A 20,718-nucleotide genomic window follows, 5' to 3' on the forward strand; every position below is an offset into this window, starting at 1 on the left:
GCTGATATACTGTGTTGAAGTGGCGACCCGTCCAGGATTGTGCCCAATAGCCAAGGAGACTGCTGAGGCAGCACCAACACTGCACAGAGTATGGGCCCAATGGATGGATGGATGTCCCCAATTTCAGGGTGGATATAAAATGGACCAAGGTGAAGAAGAACTGAAGTGCAAGTGAAAGGAAAGAGAATTGAAGTGAACTGAAGTCGCATAAAGTAGAGCAAAATTAAGTAACATGAAGTGAAGTATAGTAAAGTCCATGTCGGTATGAACCCCTTTCTTCCCAATTTTTTGAAGTGTTAAAATTCCCATATACAGTGTAATATGTATAAAATATGCCATGGTCATGATGCAGGGAACCTCGGTTCAAATCCCACATAGAATATATTTTTGTCCATGTTCTTGCAAAGCCCTTGCAATTCATGCAAGCGTACAATAATATCTACTAATGTCATTGTTCTGCATGTAATTTAGGTAGAAACTCCTCTGTGAGCTTGAACTGAATATGAAACGTTTTTTGCAACAAAGCAAAACCAAAAAATATAAAACTACGGTGTTAACAAGTGAAATAATGAATAAACATCAACAACCTCTTTTAATCAACTAAAATAAAACAATGAACAAACAAACAACACCCATTATAATCAACCAAAATGAAACAATTAACAAACATCCACAACCCTTTATGATCAACTAAAATAAAATAATTAACAAACATCCACAACCCTTTATAATCAAGTAATAGAAAAAAAATTAAACACCCACAACCCTTTTATAATGAATCAAAATAAAACAATTAACAAACACCCACAACCCTTGATAATCAACCAAAATAAAACAATTAACAAAAAACCACAACCCTTTATAATTAACTAAAATAGAACAATTAATAAACACCCACAACCCTTGATAATTAATCAACCAAAATATAACAATTAACAAACATCCAAAACCCTTTAAAATTAACTAAAATAGAAGAATTAACAACAACCACAATCCTATATAATCAATTAAAATAAAACAATTTACAAACATTCACAACCCCTTATCAATTGAAATAAAGCAATTAAACACCCACAACCCTTCATAACCAACAAACATTAAACAATAAACAAACAACCACAACCCCTTATCAGCTAAAATATAACAATTTACAAACAACCATAACCCTTTGTAAGGAGCCAAAATATACCAATTACCAAACATTCACAACCCCTTATCAATTGAAATAAAACGATTAACAAACACCCACAACCCTTCATGATCAACAAAAATTATACAATAAGCAAACAACCACAACCCCTTATAATCAGCCAAAATAAAACAATTTACAAACAACCACAACCCTTTGTAATCAGCCGAAATATAACAATTAACAAACATCAACAACCCTTCATAATTAACTGAAATAGTACAATTAACAAACATCCACAACCCTTTATAATCAGCCAAAAATAAAACGATAAACAAAAAAACACAACCCTTTATAATCAATTGAAATATAACAATTAACAAACATTCACAACCCTTAAAATCAACCAAAATAAAACAATTAACAAACAACCACAACCCTTTGTAATCAGATAAAATATAACAATTAAACAACCACAACCCTGTAAAATAAAACAATTAACAAACATCCACAACACTTTATAATTAACTAAAATAGAACAATAAGCAAACATCCAAAATCCTTTCTAATTAACTGAAATAGTACAATTAACAAACATCCACTAGCCTTTATAATCAGCCAAAATAAAACAATTAACAAAAATCCACAACCCTGTATAATCAACCAAAATAAAACGATGAACAAACAACCACAACCCACGACATCTCCCGCAATGAAGCTGAGTCTTTGGGCCTCTCACTCAATCACCGCAGGTTGGTCGGTGGTCTTTCTGTCTTCTACCGACTCCTCTCCAGCCTTGCCCCCCCTGCTCTCTCTGCGATTTGTCCCAACCACATTTCCACAGGGCGCTCAAGGTCCGCCAACAACCCCCTTCTGGTAAAACTACCAAAATCACGAATCACTGCTCATCTTCACTCTTTCATTCCTCTTTTTTCCCACCTTTGGAATAAACTTCCTCACTCTATTCTTTCCCATTCTTCCCTCCAGGCTTTCAAAACAGCTGTTCACCACCACCTCTTATCTTCCCCCATCCAAATCCTCGATCTTTTCTACCCCCGATAATCCACCCAAGCCCACTTCCTTCAATTCTCCTGCTTTCCTTCCTGAAAGTCCCTGTAATGTCCATCTTCTCCTCGCCATGTTCCCCGTCCCATCCCCATCCCTCTCCCTTCCACAGTTCACCTGTGTCTGTTCCCCAATGTTTTGTCCCTTCCACTCCCGCCCCTCTTGTCTCATGCCTCCTTGCTGTGAGTTGTGTGTTAGCTCTCATACGAGCCTCGACCAAGGTATACAAAAACAAAAAAAAAACAAAAAAAAAAAACAAAAAAACCCTTTATAATCAATTGAAATAAAACAATTAAACATTCACAACGCTTTATCACCAATTAACATAAAACTATTAACAAACATTCACAACCCTTTCTAATTAACTAAAATATAACAATTAACAAACATCCACAACCCTTCATAATTAACTAAAATAAAACAATGAACAAGCATCCACAACCCTCTATGATCAATTAAAATAAAACATTCAACAAACACCCACAACCCTTCAGAGACAACAAACATAAATCAAACAACTGACCATAACACCTAATAATCAGCCAAAATAAGACTATTTACAAACAACCACAACCCTTTATAAACAACCAAAATAAATCAATTAACAAACACTCACAACCCTTTATCATCAATTAAAATGAAATGACGAACAAACATCCACAACCCTTTATAATGAACTGAAATAAAACAATGAACAAACATCGACAATCTGTTATGATCAATGAAAATTAAAAAAATTAATAAACACCCACAGCCCTTCATAATCAACTAACATAAAACGATGAATAAATAACCACAACCCCTTATAATCAGACAAAATAAAACTATTTACAACCAACCACAACCCTTTGTAAACAACCAAAATAAAACAATTAACAAACGATCACAATCTTTTACAACCAACTCAAATAAAACAATTAACAAATAATCACAATCTTTTATAACCAACTCAAATAAAACAATTAACAAATATTCACAACCCTTTATAATCAACTAAAATAAAACAATTAAAAAACATCCACAACCCTTCATTATCAACAAAAATAAAACGATGAACAAACATCCTCAACGCTTTATCACCAATTAACATAAAACAATTAACAAACATCCACAACCATTTATTTTCAACGAAAATAAAACAATTAACAAACATCCATAACACTTTATGATAAACTAAAATGTACCATTGAACAAACATCCACAACCCTTCATAATCAACAAACATAAAACAATTAACAAACATCCACAACCCCATACAATATACTTAAATAAAACAATGAAACATTCACAACCTGTTATAATAATCAATCAACATAAAAAAATGAACAAACATCCACAACCCTTTATAATGAACTAAAGTATAACGAGGAACAAACATCCACAATCCTATATAATGAACTAAAATAAAACAATTAACAAACATCCACAACCCTTTATAATGAACTAAAGTATAACGAGGAACAAACATCCACAATCCTATATAATGAACTAAAATAAAACAATTAACAAACAACCACAACTGCTTATCTGAATTAATAAAAGGCTGTGTCAGTGTGCGTCTGTGTGTCAGTCTCCTCCATGACTTCAAAACCATAAAAACCTAGCAGCCTGAAACTTTGCGTGCATACGAAGAAAACTCCAAAGAAGTGCAAGAGTGAAAATTGGGTGTTTGGGTTAATTAAAACACCCCTTTTGAAGGTAATTAACGGCTTTATTTAATTATATCCTTCATTGGCGATCCTCAGCCACCTCGCTGTGTGGGGTCTGAAGGCGTTTCCTGGGTAAGCTCACTGGAGTATGAAGTTTCCATGTTTTTTGGCCTGCTCAACCTCACCTTGACTTGGAACAGGCCACAACTTACAACAAGCTGTTCATCATAGCTATGGATTGCTAGGAACATTGCAATGCTTATAAATGCCCAGAGACATCAGCGTTCATTGTTTTATTTCTTTTCTGCATATGGGATCACCACGAGTATCTCTTAAACTAAGAAGAATTACAAAATTTAAGCTCCAGAATCAAACTTAAAAGCAGTTCCGACTCCTCAAAGTATTCATTTGTCCAATTCGGACATATGTGACATTTTGGGCATCTCCCGGAGGTCTGTGTTGAATATGATGGTTCGGTAATTGCCAATTGGGTGCCAAGGGAGCCATTTATTATCGACCATTTTGTTGGGGTGCTTGCTTGAATGCTTATGCCACTTGGCGAGCACTCTCCAAGCTGCTTCGTTGATCCTTTTGGGAAAAAGTACATGTGCTTTCAATCTCACATCGATTATATGTACGTTTCCACCTTTGTTGGACCCCACGGTGCCGTGCGGTGGGTGCCTCGGGAGGTGTCTCATCCACTGAAAATGTGCAATTCTAATTTTACAGGACATCACTTTGTTTAACCTTTTTGAGTGATCTCCATTTGTAATCCAGCTCTCACTTCGACATCAATAGATATTAAAAAAAAACAATGAGGTCCATCTGACCAGGTGTTCGCCATGTTTATTCGAGCTGTGAAGGCAGCGAGTATCGGTCGATATAGGTCGAGTATATGTGGCTTTATACATTTTTGAATTGAATTTCGCTAATTTCCCATTTTAAATCCTCTATCAAAGAACGCTGTTTCAAGGTAAATCTTTATGTTCGTCGTTTTTATTTACTTGATGCGTGTGTACATTGCACCTGTGTGTATGGATATAAAATGTATTACTCCAATGTCGTTTGGCACCGGTGTGTGTTATTGGTTTTTGGTCACGGGTTATCTCCATGTAGGGGATCCAGAAAGTGTAATGGAGCCCTCCTAGGTCTCAAAGTATCCGTGTGTGTGTGTGTGTGTGTGTGTGTGTGTGTGTGTGTGTGTGTGTGTGTGTGTGTGTGTGTGTGTGTGTGTGTGAGTGAGAGAGTTATCGATTGGTATCTTCATGTGTGAGTTTCAGAATGTGGAATGGCTTCCTCCCAGGGCAGGCTCAAATCATCCACCTTCATTTCGGTAAGGGGTTATGATTCATGGAGCAAGTTGTGAAGTTTTCTGTTGTCAAAGTTTTGTGCCGAGGGCTCTCTTCAGGATCATCACTGAGCCCAGGACGGCTTCCAACTGTAGTTCGTTTGTAGTAATATTCCCAGGAATGGTTTTTAATATCCCTGTGAGGTTCTTTGTTATCATTCCTGTAGCTCCAACTATCACTGGTACAACTTTGGCATTCTTCAGCTTCCAGAATCTTTTCACTTCATTTTTGAGGTCTTGGTATTTGGCCATTTTCTTGATTTCTGCATTGTTTAGTCCAAAATCACTCTAAGTAACACCTCACTCAGCAATGCCTTCTCTTCTCTCTATTTTGTATCTAAGTATGATATCTGGTTGCAATGCTTTGTTTTTGATGTTCACGCTCAATGGGATCATTAGGTCGTACGTGAGCGGTACTTCCACGTTTTCAGTCCATGCTTTTGGTTAATGTTCCCACAAATGTTCTGCAACTGGGATATCAAAGTTTACGCAGGTGATCTTGTGGTTAACATTACAAACTCTGTTGTGTCGTGTGTACAGCTATTCTGACATGAGATATATTTTGGGTTTGGTCATTAAGCATAACATATCACTCTGTTTGCTCACGTCACCTCCACCCCTCATCTATCTCTTTTTTTTTCTCCCCCCCCCCCACCCCACTCTCTCTCTCTCTCTCTCTCTCTCTCTCTCTCTCTCTCTCTCTCTCTCTCTCTCTCTCTCTCTCTCTGTCTGTCCCCTCCTCACTCCCCGCTCCGAATAAAATGCTGCACTCTCCTCCCACACCTCTCTCTCTCTGTCTGTCTGTCTGTCTGTCTGTCTGTCTGTCTGTCTGTCTGTCTGTCTCTCTGTCTCTCTGTCTCTCTGTCTCTCTGTCTCTCTGTCTCTCTGTCTCTCTGTCTCTCTCTCTCTCTCTCTCTCTTTCTCTCTCTCTCTCTCTCTCTCTCTGACTCTCTGTCTGTCTCTTTCTCTCTTTCTCTCTTTCTCTCTCACCCCTCCCTCCCGCAGTGTATGGCAACATTTCATAAGGCATTGCTCTCCCCACCCCCAACCCCTTCCTCACTCTTTTCCCCTTCATAGCTTCCCCTTATTCACTCACTCACTTCTCCTCCCTCCTCTCTCAGCTCCTCCCTCCACTCCCCCTCTTTCCCTCTCTCTTTTTCCACCCCTCTCCTTCAAACCCCCTTCAGTGAAGCGACGTGTTGTGTTTGCTCGTAATCAATTAAAATATACCAATAAACAAACATCCACAACCCTTTACAATCAACTAAAGTAAAACAATTAAATATCCACAATCCATTATAATTAACTAAAGTAAAACAATTAACAAACATCCACAACCCTTTAAAATCAACTAAAGTAAAACAATTTACAAACATCCACAATCCATTATAATCAACTAAAATAAAACAATTAACAAACATCCACAATCCATTATAATCAACTAAAATAAAACAATTAACAAACATCCACAATCCGTTATAATCAACTAAAATAAAACAATTAATAAACATTCACAATCCATTATAATCAACTAAAATAAAACAATTAACAAACATCCACAATCCGTTATGATCAAATGAAAAATAAACCAATGTCACCCGCAGGGTGACCCGTATCTTACCAAAAGGTGACCACGTGTGACTTCTTTAAGGTCACACTGAGGTGAACAGAGCTGCTATCCACCAGGAGCGACTCCTTGAGGAATATCTGCCTATGAGAGATTCCGATGAGAATCGTTCTACAGAGTAACCATGAAAAATATGTGTTTGCCTCGTTACGTCACCAAATGACGTCATAATTTCTCAAGCTTGACATATCTAGAAAGCACTCATCGAGGTGTTCAATTTGAGGTACTACACGATATGGTTCCTAAAACTTGAAAATTTGACCTTGGGGTCAAATATGTTTGACCTCAGGCGCTAACCATGAAGGTCAAGGCCAATTGCCACCAAAAATTAATCAGCTGAGCGCCAGACCATGAACTATATTCCCATGAAGTTTGGAGACGATTAGATTAAAATTACTCAAAAAATAAGGGTTTCGTCGACTCCCCTGATTTGCGACAAAGTGACCTTGACCTTTGACCTTGACCTTCAAAATTTTATGCGCTGAAAGGGACCTCTATAGGCCTCTGATATGCGAAGTTACAAAAATTTCCATTGATAACTGTGCTCAGCAGAATTTTTTATACGTGATTACAGACAAACAAACAAACAAACAACAAAAAAAAACATACAAGCTGACTAACATATCTTGCAAAAACTTCGTTTTGGCAAGATAAAAAAAACAATGCAGGCATGATCGGCCAAATGGTCTCTCATGTGCCAAAGTTCCCTGTGTAACGTTGTTAAGAATGGGAAGAAATGGGGAGGTGAGGACAAAGAGTTGTCGGTGGGATTGCATGGAGTTGTAAGAGGGAGATTGAGACTTTGGGAAGGGGGTGATTGAGGACTTGTTGTTGGGAGGGGGGTTCAGTACTTGGGGTTTGGGGCAGTTGAGAACTAGAAGAAGAAAAGGGGAAGATGACAGAGATGTGGTTGGGGGAGGCTGTGTCTGTGAGTGAGTGTGTGTGTGTGGTGTGGGGGGGGGAAGGGGGTTGAAGGCCTTTCACATTTTACATTATGCATAATTTCCATGGGTCTCAGATCGTCCCTTTGGATCTTCTGGGTCCTCAAGGTTTTTGGGTCCTCTGGATCTTTTGCGTGTTTTGAGTCCTCAAAGTCTTTTGCATCCTCTGGGTCTTTTTGGTATTTTAGGTCTTTGGGGTATTTTTGGGTTATTGGGGTGTTTTTCGTATGGAAGAATCTTTGGGGGTCTTTAAGGGTCTGTGGGGTCTTTAGATATTTGGGATATTTTGGTTCTTTGGGGTCTTTTGGGTCTTTGGGGTATTTTGGGTCTTTCGGATCTTTTCGGTATTTGAGGGTCTTCAGGGTCTTTTCGGTCTGAAAGGTGTTCGGGGTCTTTTGGGTCTTCAGGCTCTTTAAGGGTCTTTTGGGTCATCAGGGTCGTTTGGGTCCTTGGGGAGGGGGGGTAGTGTGTTTTGAGTCCTCTGGGTACTTCAGTCCGAGGGCCAGTCAATAAGTAACCTTAAAATATTTTTCACAAATTGTTTATTGTATGTACGTGTGTAACAATTGTGATATTTTTCAGCATCATCTCCATTGCATTCAATGCATTTTTTACAGCACTTGAGAAAGGCCTGGATTTTTCTAGAAAAAAGAAATCTTTTGGCTGCTTGTGTCGGCATTCGTGCACCACCTCTTGGACCTCCTTGTGGGATTGGAAAGTGGTTCCACCAAGCCCCTCTTTAACTGGCCCAAAGATGTGGTAATCCGAAGGGGCGAGGTCTCGTGAGTAGGGTAGATGAGGAAGACACTCAATATGCATGTCCTCGATCGTTGCAGCTGTAGCGCGGGCAGTATAGGACTGAGCATTGTCATGCTGCAGCAAAACACCGGTAGTGAGTAGTCCTCGACGTTTTGATCTGATTGCTGGTTTCAGATGATTTTTAAGGAGGTCGCAGTATGATGTGCTGGTGACTGTGGTTCCTCTGGGCATGTAATGCTCCACAAGTGGACCTCGGCTATCCCAGAAGAGCATCAGCATCACTTTTCCAGTGGACGGCTGTGTGCAGAATTTTTTGGGCTTCGGTGAAGTTGATTGGCGCCACTCTTTGCTTGCTCTCCTAGTTTCTGGCTGAAAGTAGTGGACCCAGCTTTCATCCCCAGTCACTACGCACTGTAAGAAAGTGTCGCCTTCTGTTTCGTAACGTCTCAGAAGTTCTTCACAGACGTCCAATCGCCGTTCTTTCAGTTCGGGTGTTAGTTGTCGATGCACCCACCTTGCAGACACTTTGCGGAACCGCAGCACGTTATGGATGATATGGTGTGCTGAACCATGGCTAATGTTTAATCTGAAGACTACCTCATTTTCCCTTAGCATGCGCTCAACTCCTGCAACCATTTCTGGTGTGTCGGCTGTGTGAGGCTGGCCCGAGTGAGCAGAGTCTGCCAAACTGGACACTCCACTTTTAAACTTCCTGCTGCAGCGACAAACATGCGTCACCATATTGCACCTTCATTCCGTGATGGATTTCACTGGGATTTACACCCTCACTTCCCAAGAAACGGATGACAGAACGTTGCTCCTCCCAGGTGCAGCTTCATAGGGAGCCGCCATCTTGGAACTGCTCTACTGATGTCATACGCTCAATGTTGCCAATCTAAAACAGATAAAACATGACTTACCCATATGTCGTCTACAACTACACACATTACATTCTCAAATTTATATCGCCATTCTAGGTTACAATTGTGGGTGACGTCAGGTCAGCGGTCCAACCAATGGGTGAAGAGCAGATATACATACATACATAATGGTATTGTTTTGGAAAACTTACCCCAGGGGTAGAGCATTCATGGACATGTAGGTGACTCGAGAATCAGTTATTACATTAGTCCTTGGTCCCTTGTCAAAGGACTGTTCGGGAGACATGCGTTGGCTAGGCTGTCTGTCCCGAGTAATGTTCCCCCCTCCCTCTCTTACTTTCAATCTTTCTTCCTTCACACCATCATTCTGTTCAATCCCTCTCTTACTTTGAATCATCCCTCCATGTCCCCCATCAGCCCATTTCAACGGTCCACCAATAATCTCCCTCCATCAAACATCCTTTCAACAGTCCCTCCTTCACCCCATCGGTCTTACTTTCAATCCTGTGGCCGTTTGGTCATCCCTCAGTTGTGCAGGGTTCCTTTCTGAGTTCCCTCCATTCGTGAATTGCTGAATAACCCAATTAGGTGCTCTGACATGCATGTTCGTGGCGCTTGGTGCTCAACATGACCTGCGAGGTGCGGCACTTGTGTGAGGTGAGGTGTGAATGGGTGTTTTCCACGCAAAGGATGGGGGGGCTGGGGGCTCTCGTTGCAGATTTGGGCACTTAAAGGGCGGGGTGGGAGCTTCGTTGAAACTTCCCTCAGAATGAATGGCATGACAATTTCTACAAATGACATCATGCACCCCCCCCCCAATCGGCTGTGGACCAATGGGAGGAGGAGAAGGCTTGTAGGAGGAGGGGAAGAAAGTTGATGTGACGAAGAAGAAGCAAAAAGGCGAAGAGAAGGACTCGTGACAAGCTCGGGCGAGCAGGGACGAAGAGTGCTCCTGAGCAGACGGCTCAGAAAGCATAAAGGGAAACAAGCAAAAGGCAGAAAGCAGAAGAGATGGCGGACGCAGAAGGCCGAGGAAAGGAGAAACGAGTGGGACAAGCTCTCCTGAGCAGAAGACTGACAGACTGAGAAGGTTCGTGAGGGAAGGAACAAAAACGTGCGAGGGAAAAGAAAGGAAAGTTTCACGAGCAGTTGGTGTCGAGTTTCTGTTAAAAAAAGAACATTCCTTCCACGAGCGTCATCTTTTCCTCTCGATGCTGTCAGCCACGAAGGACGAGGAGGGTGAACGGTGGCTCTTCATCGACGGGGGTCTGAGGAGGAAGAATCTGAGTCAGAGGAGGGCGGGTCACACATCTCGCTCGCATATCTGGGACGCCAGAGAGGACTTGTCGACTGGGTCCAGGCACCTGATGGACGCGGCTTCGTGTCCCCATCGCTTCACATCCTCAATGCCCATCTTCCCCATCCATTTCCTCCACATTCTCCTGTATATTTGTTTGAGGTGAAGGAGAGAACGAAAGACTGGTTTCCTTTTCTCCATTCATGACTTTTTTTTTATTTTCAAGTCCTTGTTTTATTCTTCGCCCTGAGTGAATGGTGGCCAAGTCCTTTGTTTTAAGGAAGATTGAAGAAGAACACGTGTTATGGTTAAATCTGCTCTTATGTGCTTTTTTACTTTCTTGCTTATAAATACTTGTTTTTAAATGATTGCTTGCTTGTGTGTTTGTGGGAAATAATTGTTTGTTGCTATTTCCAATCTGTCTCGGTTGTCTTTTCCTTCATTGGTCCAATACAGTGCACCAGTATAGTTAGACGGGACGTTCTACCCCAATCATTTGCTTTGTCAGCCAGCACACACTCACTGGAATGCTCGGCAGTAATCCGAGTGTGTGCTGAGGGCATATGACCCCAATTAGCCAGCCGTCCACAGGTAAGGTATCACGCGAAGTTGTGTAACCTTCACTCTCCTACGAGCCTCGACATTGTAAAAAACAAAATAATTAAAATAAAAAAAAACTTCCCAGATTGGCCATGCCAATCGGCGTTTGTGGTTGCTTAGCAACCTTCCTATGTGCGGAGTTATCTGTGCCTGGCGGCCTCGGGACCGGACATTTGGGTGGGACCCGAGTGCTTCCCATCGTGGAAATCCTCTAATCCCAGATCCGTGACAATACACTTGCTCCATGAAAGATGTATATTCCCACGTATTATAAGTATATAATATTCGCTGGTCATAACGTGGGGAACAAGAGTTAAAATCCCACACATAATATATATTTGTTCATATTCCAGCAAACTCCTTGTAATTCACGGAAAAGTATATTGACATCTACTAATGTCATTGGCCGACATGTAATTTATGTAATTTATGATTACCTTCTGATGTCGGTAATCTACTGATGTGGATCAATGACGAGGTTGTGGATCAACTGATGTGGATAATCTACTGATGTGGATCAATGACGAGGTTGTGGATCAACTGATGTGGATAATCTACTGATGTGGATCAATGACGAGGTTGTGGATCAACTGATGTGGATAATCTACTGATGTGGATCAATGACGAGGTTGTGGATCAACTGATGTGGATAATCTACTGATGTGGATCAATGACGAGGTTGTGGATCAACTGATGTGGATAATCTACTGATGTGGATCAATGACGAGGTTGTGAATCTACTGATGTGGGTAATCTACTGATGTGGATCAATGATGAGGTTGTGGATCTACTGATGTCGGTAATCTACTGATGTGGATCAATGATGAGGTTGTGGATCTACTGATGTGGGTAATCTATTGATGTAGAAACTCCTCTGTGAGCTTTTGCTCAACATGAAACGTTTTTTGGAAATGAAGAAAAACCAAAAAATTACTGACTGAAGGGTTGTTGCAACTGAGGTTATGGATCGAGTGATGTAGGTAATCTACTGATGTGAATCGATGATGAGGTTGTGGATCAACTGATGTAGGTAATCTACTGCTGTGAATCGATGATGAGGTTGTGGATCTACTGATATAGGTAATCTACTGATGTGGATCAATGACGAGGTTGTGGATCTACTGATGTGGATCAATGACGAGGTTATGGATCAACTGATGTAGGTAATCTACTGATGCAGGTAATCTACTGATGGGGATCAATGACGACGTTGTGTATCTACTGATGTAGGTAATCTACTGATGGGGATCAATGATGAGGTTGTGGATCTACTGAGGTAGGTAATCTACTGATGTGGATCAATGATGAGGTTGTGGATCTACTGATGTAGGTAATCGACTGATGTGGATCAATGACGACGTTGTGTATCTACTGATGTCAGTAATCTACTGATGTGGATCAATAACGACGTTGTGGATCTACTGATGTAGGTAATCTACTGATGTGGATCAATGATGAGGTTATGGATCTACTGATGTAGGTAATCTACTGATGTGGATCAATGACGACGTTGTGTATCTACTGATGTGGATCAATGATGAGGTTGTGGATCTACTGATGTCAGTAATCTACTGATGGGGATCAATGACGACGTTGTGTATCTACTGATGTAGGTAATCTACTGATGCAGGTAATCTACTGATGCAGGTAATCTACTGATGTAGATAATCTACTGATGTAGGTAATCTACTGATGCAGGTAATCTACTGATGGGGATCAATGACGAGCTTGTGGATCTACTGATGTAGGTAATCTACTGATGAAGGTAATCTATTGATGTGGATCAATGACGAGGATCAATGACGAGGTTATGGATCAACTGATGTCGGTAATCTACTGATGTAGGTAATCTACTGATGTAGGTAATCTACTGATGTAGGTAATCTACTGATGTAGGTAATCTACTGATGCAGGTAATCTACTGATGGGGATCAATGACGACGTTGTGTATCTACTGATGTCGGTAATCTACTGATGTAGGTAATCTACTGATGGGGATCAATGATGAGGTTGTGGATCTACTGAGGTAGGTAATCTACTGATGTGGATCAATGATGATGTTGTGGATCGACTGATGTAGGTAATCTATTGATGGGGATCAATGACGACGTTGTGTATCTACTGATGTCAGTAATCTACTGATGTGGATCAATGACGACGTTGTGTATCTACTGATGTAGGTAATCTACTGATGCAGGTAATTTACTGATGGGGATCAATGACGACGTTGTGTATCTTCTGATGTCAGTAATCTACTGATGTGGATCAATGACGACGTTGTGTTTCTACTGATGTAGGTAATCTACTGATGGGGATCAATGACGACGTTGTGTATCTACTGATGTCAGTAATCTACTGATGTGGATCAATGACGACGTTGTGTATCTACTGATGTAGGTAATCTACTGATGCAGGTAATTTACTGATGGGGATCAATGACGACGTTGTGTATCTTCTGATGTCAGTAATCTACTGATGTGGATCAATGACGACGTTGTGTTTCTACTGATGTAGGTAATCTACTGATGGGGATCAATGACGAGGTTGTGGATCTACTGGTGTAGGTAATCTACTGATGTGGATCAATGATGAGCTTGTGGATCTACTGATGTAGGTAATCTACTGATGTGGATCAATGACGACGTTGTGTATCTACTGATGTAGGTAATCTACTGATGAAGGTAATCTACTGATGTCGGTAAGCTACTCACGTGGATCAATGATGAGGTTGTGGATCTACTGATGTAGGTAATCTACTGATGCAGGTAATCTACTGATGTGGATCAATGACGAGCTTGTGGATCTACTGATGTAGGTAATCTACTGATGAAGGTAATCTACTGATGTCGGTAAGCTACTCACGTGGATCAATGATGAGGTTGTGGATCTACTGATGTAGGTAATCTACTGATGAAGGTAATCTACCGATGCAGGTAATCTCCTGATGTAGGTAATCTACTGATGTCGGTTATCTTCTGATGTAGGTAATCTACTGATGTCGGTAATCTACTGATGTAGATCAATGACCAAGGTTATGGATTTACTGATGTAGGTAATCTCCTGATGTGGATCAATGATGAGGTTGTGGATCTACTGATGTACGTAATCCAGTGATGTGGATCAATGACCAAGGTTGTGGATCTACTGATGTAGTTACCACTGATGTGGATCAATGACTAGGTTATGGATCTACTGATGTAGGTAATCTACTGATGTAGATCAATGACCAAGGTTATGGATTTACTGATGTCGGTAATCTTCTGATGTAGAACAATGACCAAGGTTATGGATCTACTGATGAAGGTAATCTACTGATGTAGATCAATGACCAAGGTTATGGATTTACTGATGTAGGTAATCTACTGATGTGGATCAATGACGACGTTGTGTATCTACTGATGTGGATCAATGATGAGGTTGTGGATCTACTGATGTCAGTAATCTACTGATGGGGATCAATGACGACGTTGTGTATCTACTGATGTAGGTAATCTACTGATGCAGGTAATCTACTGATGCAGGTAATCTACTGATGTGGATCAATGATGACGTTGTGGATCTACTGATGTAGGTAATCTACTGATGCAGGTAATCTACTGATGGGGATCAATGACGAGCTTGTGGATCTACTGATGTAGGTAATCTACTGATGAAGGTAATCTATTGATGTGGGTAAGCTACTCACGTGGATCAATGACGAGGTTATGGATCAACTGATGTCGGTAATCTCCTGATGTAGGTAATCTACTGATGTCGGTTATCTTCTGATGTAGGTAATCTACTGATGTCGGTAATCTACTGATGTAGATCAATGACCAAGGTTATGGATTTACTGATGTAGGTAATCTCCTGATGTAGGTAATCTACTGATGTCGGTTATCTTCTGATGTAGGTAATCTACTGATGTCGGTAATCTACTGATGTAGATCAATGACCAAGGTTATGGATTTACTGATGTAGGTAATCTCCTGATGTGGATCAATGATGAGGTTGTGGATCTACTGATGTACGTAATCTACTGATGTTGGTAATCTACTGATGTAGATCAATGACCAAGGTTATGGATTTACTGATGTAGGTAATCTCCTGATGTGGATCAATGATGAGGTTGTGGATCTACTGATGTACGTAATCCAGTAATGTGGATCAATGACCAAGGTTGTGGATCTACTGATGTAGTTACCACTGATGTGGATCAATGACTAGGTTATGGATCTACTGATGTAGGTAATCTACTGATGTAGATCAATGACCAAGGTTATGGATTTACTGATGTCGGTAATCTTCTGATGTAGAACAATGACCAAGGTTATGGATCTACTGATGAAGGTAATCTACTGATGTAGATCAATGACCAAGGTTATGGATTTACTGATGTAGGTAATCTACTGATGTGGATCATTGACGAGGTTGTGTATCTCCTGATGTAGGTCATCCACTCATGTGGATCAATGACGAGGTCGTGGATCTCCTGATGTAGGTAATCTACTGATGTGGATCAATGATGAGGTTGTGGATCTCCTGATGTAGGTCATCTACTGATGTGGATCCACAATGAAGGTTGTGGATTTACTGATGTTGGTAATCCAGTGATACGGATCAATGACCAAGGTTGTGGATCTACTGATGTATGTAATCTTCTGATGTGGATCAATGATGAGGTTGTGGATCTACTGATGTAGGTAATCTACTGATGTGGATCCATGACTAAGGTTGTGGATTTACTGATGTAGGTAATCTACTGATCTGGATCAATGACGAGGTTGTGGATCTCGTGATGCAGGTAATCGAGTGATGTGGATCAATGAAGAGGTTGTGGATCTAGTGATGTAGGTAATCGAGTGATATGGATCAATGACGAGGTTCTGGATCTACTGATGAAGGTAATCCACTGATGTGGATCAATGACGAGGTTGTGGATCTAGTGATGTAGGTAATCGAGTGATGTGGATCAATGATGAGGTTCTGGATCTACTGATGAAGGTAATCCACTGATGTGGATCAATGATGAGGTTGTGGATCTACTGATGTAGGTAATCGAGTGATGTGGATCAATGACTAAGGTTGTGGATCCACTGTTTGGAGAGGTTCTGGGTTGAAAGGATAGAAATCTCGAGGAAGGACGGTGCCCAGCTGATGATCTTTGCAGACAGGAAACCCTTGAATTGTTTACAGGATAAGGTTCTTACTTTCTGTGAGGGAGCTATGTTTTGAGGTTTACAATTTAAATGAAGTTGAATATCGGATGTTGTGACATTAACATAATTTACAGCAATCATTTAAATTACATTATATTTTAGGAACAACCGAGACTGCACAATTAATTAAATGTGTGTTGTTGGTTGTTATCTCCACAGGTGGGTTTCAGAAGGTGGAACGGAGCCTTCCCACGTCTCGAAGTATCCACCTCCGTCTTGGTAAGAGGGGAAGGGAGGGCACGTACGATTCATGGAGCAAGTTGTGAAGTTTTCTGTTCTCAAAGTTTTGTGCCGAGGGCTCTCTTCAGCATCGTCGCTGAGCCCCAACCAGCTTCCAACTGTAGTTAATTTGTAGTAATATTCCCAGGGGTGGTTTTTATGATCTCTGTGAGGTTCGTCTTCATCATTCCCATTGCTTCAATCATCACTGGTACAACTTCAGCATTCTTCAGATTCCAGGATCTTTTCACTTCATTCTTGAGGTCTTGGTGTTTGGTCATTTTCTTTATTTCTGCATCGTTTAGTCCAAAATCACTGCTATTAACACCTCAATTAACAATGCTGTTTTCTTCTTTGTTTTAACTGAAGTATTATGTCTGTTCGCAGTGCTTCAACAAACATCCACGAGCCTCGACTCCGGACACAAAAGGCGTTGTTGGTGATGGGATTTGCCCGATGGTGCGTGAGGTTGATGATATAACAAAAAGGAAGGAGTTCTGATGTCATTCATTCTGAAGCCTCGACTTAAGCTTCACCAGGATGAAACAATGTCCAGGTATTTCTGGAGTCAAACAGAAATCATTCGGATGAAGGTCATGCTCAAGGTGAAGGTCTAAATCTGATTTATTGTACATCATGTGGTCGGGTCGTTGTTGAGAAAAGTGAGCAAGACATTTGACTGGGAGGTCGTGCATTATGCATGATGTACAGAGTGAGTGCATTCCTAGCTATTGTCACTGTGTGGTGGGTGTGTTGGAGGAAAAACTCATACCTATTCCCCCATGTCATTCTCCCAAATCATTTTTTGATATCGTCTCTGTGCTTTGTGGGTTGCACATTCAAGTACACCCACGAGCATGTCCCCGCACAAAAGAGCTGAATGAGGAAATTTACAACCACCATATGGTCATAAATCTACAGATGTCATCACTGCCTTATGGCATCTCATCTTTCAAGAAAATGCAAATTTCTGATTAATAAGTACAGCGCGATGATGCTCTGAATTTCCATGTCGTATACATATTACATACGAGCAAAATAATCGGGATGGGAGGGAAGCTATGAGCTGGGAAAAGGAAGAGAGGTGAAAGTGGATGTGGGTGTGGAGGTAAATGAGGAGAGCAGGCATGGTGTGCAGCCTGAGGCTGCATCATTTTCTGTAGGCACAGCTGTGCCGCTGATGCAGTACCCTCCATCACGAGTACACTGGTACCCATTTCGCTGACCTCGGAAGGATGACAGGTTAAGCCAACCACACCTGATATATTAATTGAACAGCCGAGAGGGCACTCAAACTCAACACCCTGAGATCTTAAGTCAGCCACCTCAACCATGAAGCCAACATCAGGTTTAAGTGAGAGGAGTGTGAGAAAAGGAAAAGGGCGTTGTGAGTGGATAAGGTTAAATTGAGGGACTGGGACTCATTACAGAAAGATAAATCTCTCAATTTCTCATGAGATCTGTTTGAAATCTGATGCGAATCTTATGATATTCCGTGATCATTATCTGTAAGGGACGTGCTAGAGATTCTATCTCAAATCTTACGGAAGTAAGACGTATTTCGTTTAATTGGTGATAATGATGATTTTAATATTAACCATTAAAACGCAGCTAAAATGGGAGTTTTGATCATTTTGTTGAAAGTCAAAAATTGTTTTTGAAACGTATATGTACAGTATATACGAGTGGGGTATGCTTCACATTGTCAGCAAAACGAACCGTGCTTTCCCGTTGTCTCGGGTCGCTCACTTGCATTAACAAAAAAAAAAGTCTTTTTTTTAATTTTCATTACCTCCACCACTGAAGGTGTAAGGTTATGTTTTCAACCCTGTTTGTCCGTCTGTTACTTGGCGCAAATTTTTTTTGCCAAATATGTTGATGTGTAGGTAGCATTTGTCTCTTTGTCTGTTTGTCACACGATTTTTGGCCACAGTTTTCAAGCAATCGTTTTGGAATATTTTGTGTGTGTAGGTGACCAGCCAAGGACGGCAACGCTAAATTTTGATGATCCGAATCCCGATCCGGATCTGAGAATTTTTAAGTGATTCTTCACCATTGAGAGATCGGGCCAAAAATGATAAATGATATACAGCACAATACATCAAAAAGTTGTTGACGGATTGAGACGAAACTTGGTAGACAGGTTGGGTGTGTGACATGGATGAATTGATTCGATTTTGGTGAAGATCCGGATCAGAGGATTTTTTAATATTTAAAGTGATTCTTCACCATTTGCCTGGTGTTGGCGTAGTGGTTAGGGGTAGCGGCTTGGGATCCAAAAGGTCCTGAGTTCAAGCCCCGTTGGCTGCTTGAATTAATACACCAGGAGGTTGTCTCAGCCTGTCATCCTTCCGAGGTCGGCGAAGTGAGTACCAGCGTACTGGGCCCGGTGTATGCCCCGGTTAGAATAGGTGTACCATATCCCTGTGTCGTAAGAGGCGACCAGGGTTGCGTCAGGAAGGGCATCCGGCGTAAAACATGTGCCAAATCATTATGCGGATCATAACGGATGTTCCGTTGTGGCGACCCCTAACGGGAGCAGCCGAAAGAAGAAGAAGAAAGTGATTCTTCACCATTGTCGATTGGGCCAAAAACGATATTAAAAATCTATTTGGCCTGATATGTTCTCGTGGATCAGGCATTACATGGCGGTGGTACGCGCACTACCAAGTGCCCTTCTAGTTTATTTATATTTTAATTTACGGATGCTTTCCGATGGTTCTGTGATTTTTACTCTAGCCGGAGGAGAGTGCATTGCATTTGGGTTCATTTGCTTGTTTGTTTCTCTGTCTGACTTTGTTTGTTTGTTTGTTTGTCCGCACTGAACTTTGGTGTTTTTCGCCGCAACAGCTTGTCGGATTGAGAGGAAATTTTCACTATCAGAGCGGCACTCATGTAGAATGTTTTAATGATAACTATGATGCCACAGGTCACGTCGTGTGGCAGCCATGTTGGAAAAACAGAAAAACATTGGACCTCTGTATCTCTGAAACCGCATCAAGGAAAATAATTTTGAAACTTGGCACTTGGCAAGTACTCTTCATGAGGAACCACTCCAGTGATTCTGACGCCATGTGTCAAAATGTTTTGTGATCTGACGAAGCAAGATGTAACTTTTTGGCCGAATATGCAAAACGTTACATTTGGCGCAAACCTAACACAGCACATCACCCAAAGGACACCATCCCTACTGTGAAGCATGGAATAGGCAGCATCATGGGGATGTTTCTCATCAGCAGGGACTGGGGCACTTGTCAGGATAGAAAAGAAAATGGATGGAACAAAATATATAAAAATCCTAGAGGAAAACCTGATGCCATCTGCAAGAAATCAGAAATTGAGAGAGAAGTTCACCTTTCAGCGTGACAACAACCCAGAATCACACAGCCAAATCTACACTGGAGTGGCTAAGAAATGAAAAGATAGATGTCAATGAGTCCCAGTCAGAGCCCCGACCTAAATCCAATCAAAAATCTGTGCCATGACTTGAAGATTGCTGTCCATCAACACTCCCCATGCAACTTGACGGAGCTTGAACAGTTTTGTCCAGAAGAATGGGCAAATATTGCCCAATCCAGGTGTGCAAAGTTGTTAGAGACCTATCTCAGAGTCACAGCTGTAATTGCTGTCAAAGGTGTTTCCACCAAGTATTAACTCGGGGGTGGGGGGGGGGGAGGGAGGGTGAACATTTGTCCAAACAAGATATTCTAGTTTTGTATTTTCCATTAAATTTCTGAAATTTGTAGAAGTTGTTTCTCACTTTTAAGTTGTGGGTTATGATGTGTAAATAAAAGGTGGAAAAAAAAATCTGATTTAATACAATTTAATTCCAGGCTATAAGGCAACAAAAGGTGAAAATTTTGAAAGGGGGTGGATACTTTCTATTGGGAGAGTTTGTGTATATGTATGTATATATATATATATATGTATGTATATATATATATATATATATATATATATATATATATATATATATATATATATATATATATATATATATTAAGA

At 40.8% G+C, this 20,718-nt stretch overlaps 1 long non-coding RNA gene across 4 annotated transcripts in view; it reads left to right on the plus strand.

The window, feature by feature from the left end:
- Positions 1 to 20,718, plus strand: part of LOC147025650 (uncharacterized) — a 178,549-nt gene that overhangs the window by 89,419 nt on the left and 68,412 nt on the right. For all 4 annotated transcript variants that reach the window (XR_015059621.1, XR_015059617.1, XR_015059616.1 and 1 more), the window contains 2 exons: positions 16,654 to 16,713; positions 17,101 to 17,269. This is a non-coding gene — a long non-coding RNA (uncharacterized LOC147025650). The remainder of the gene's footprint in view (positions 1 to 16,653; positions 16,714 to 17,100; positions 17,270 to 20,718) is intronic.

Source organism: Eptatretus burgeri, chromosome 6, assembly GCF_056783735.1.
Source record: "Eptatretus burgeri isolate ZD-2024b chromosome 6, Ebu_testis_v1, whole genome shotgun sequence".
NCBI classification, from domain to species: Eukaryota; Metazoa; Chordata; class Myxini; order Myxiniformes; family Myxinidae; genus Eptatretus; species Eptatretus burgeri.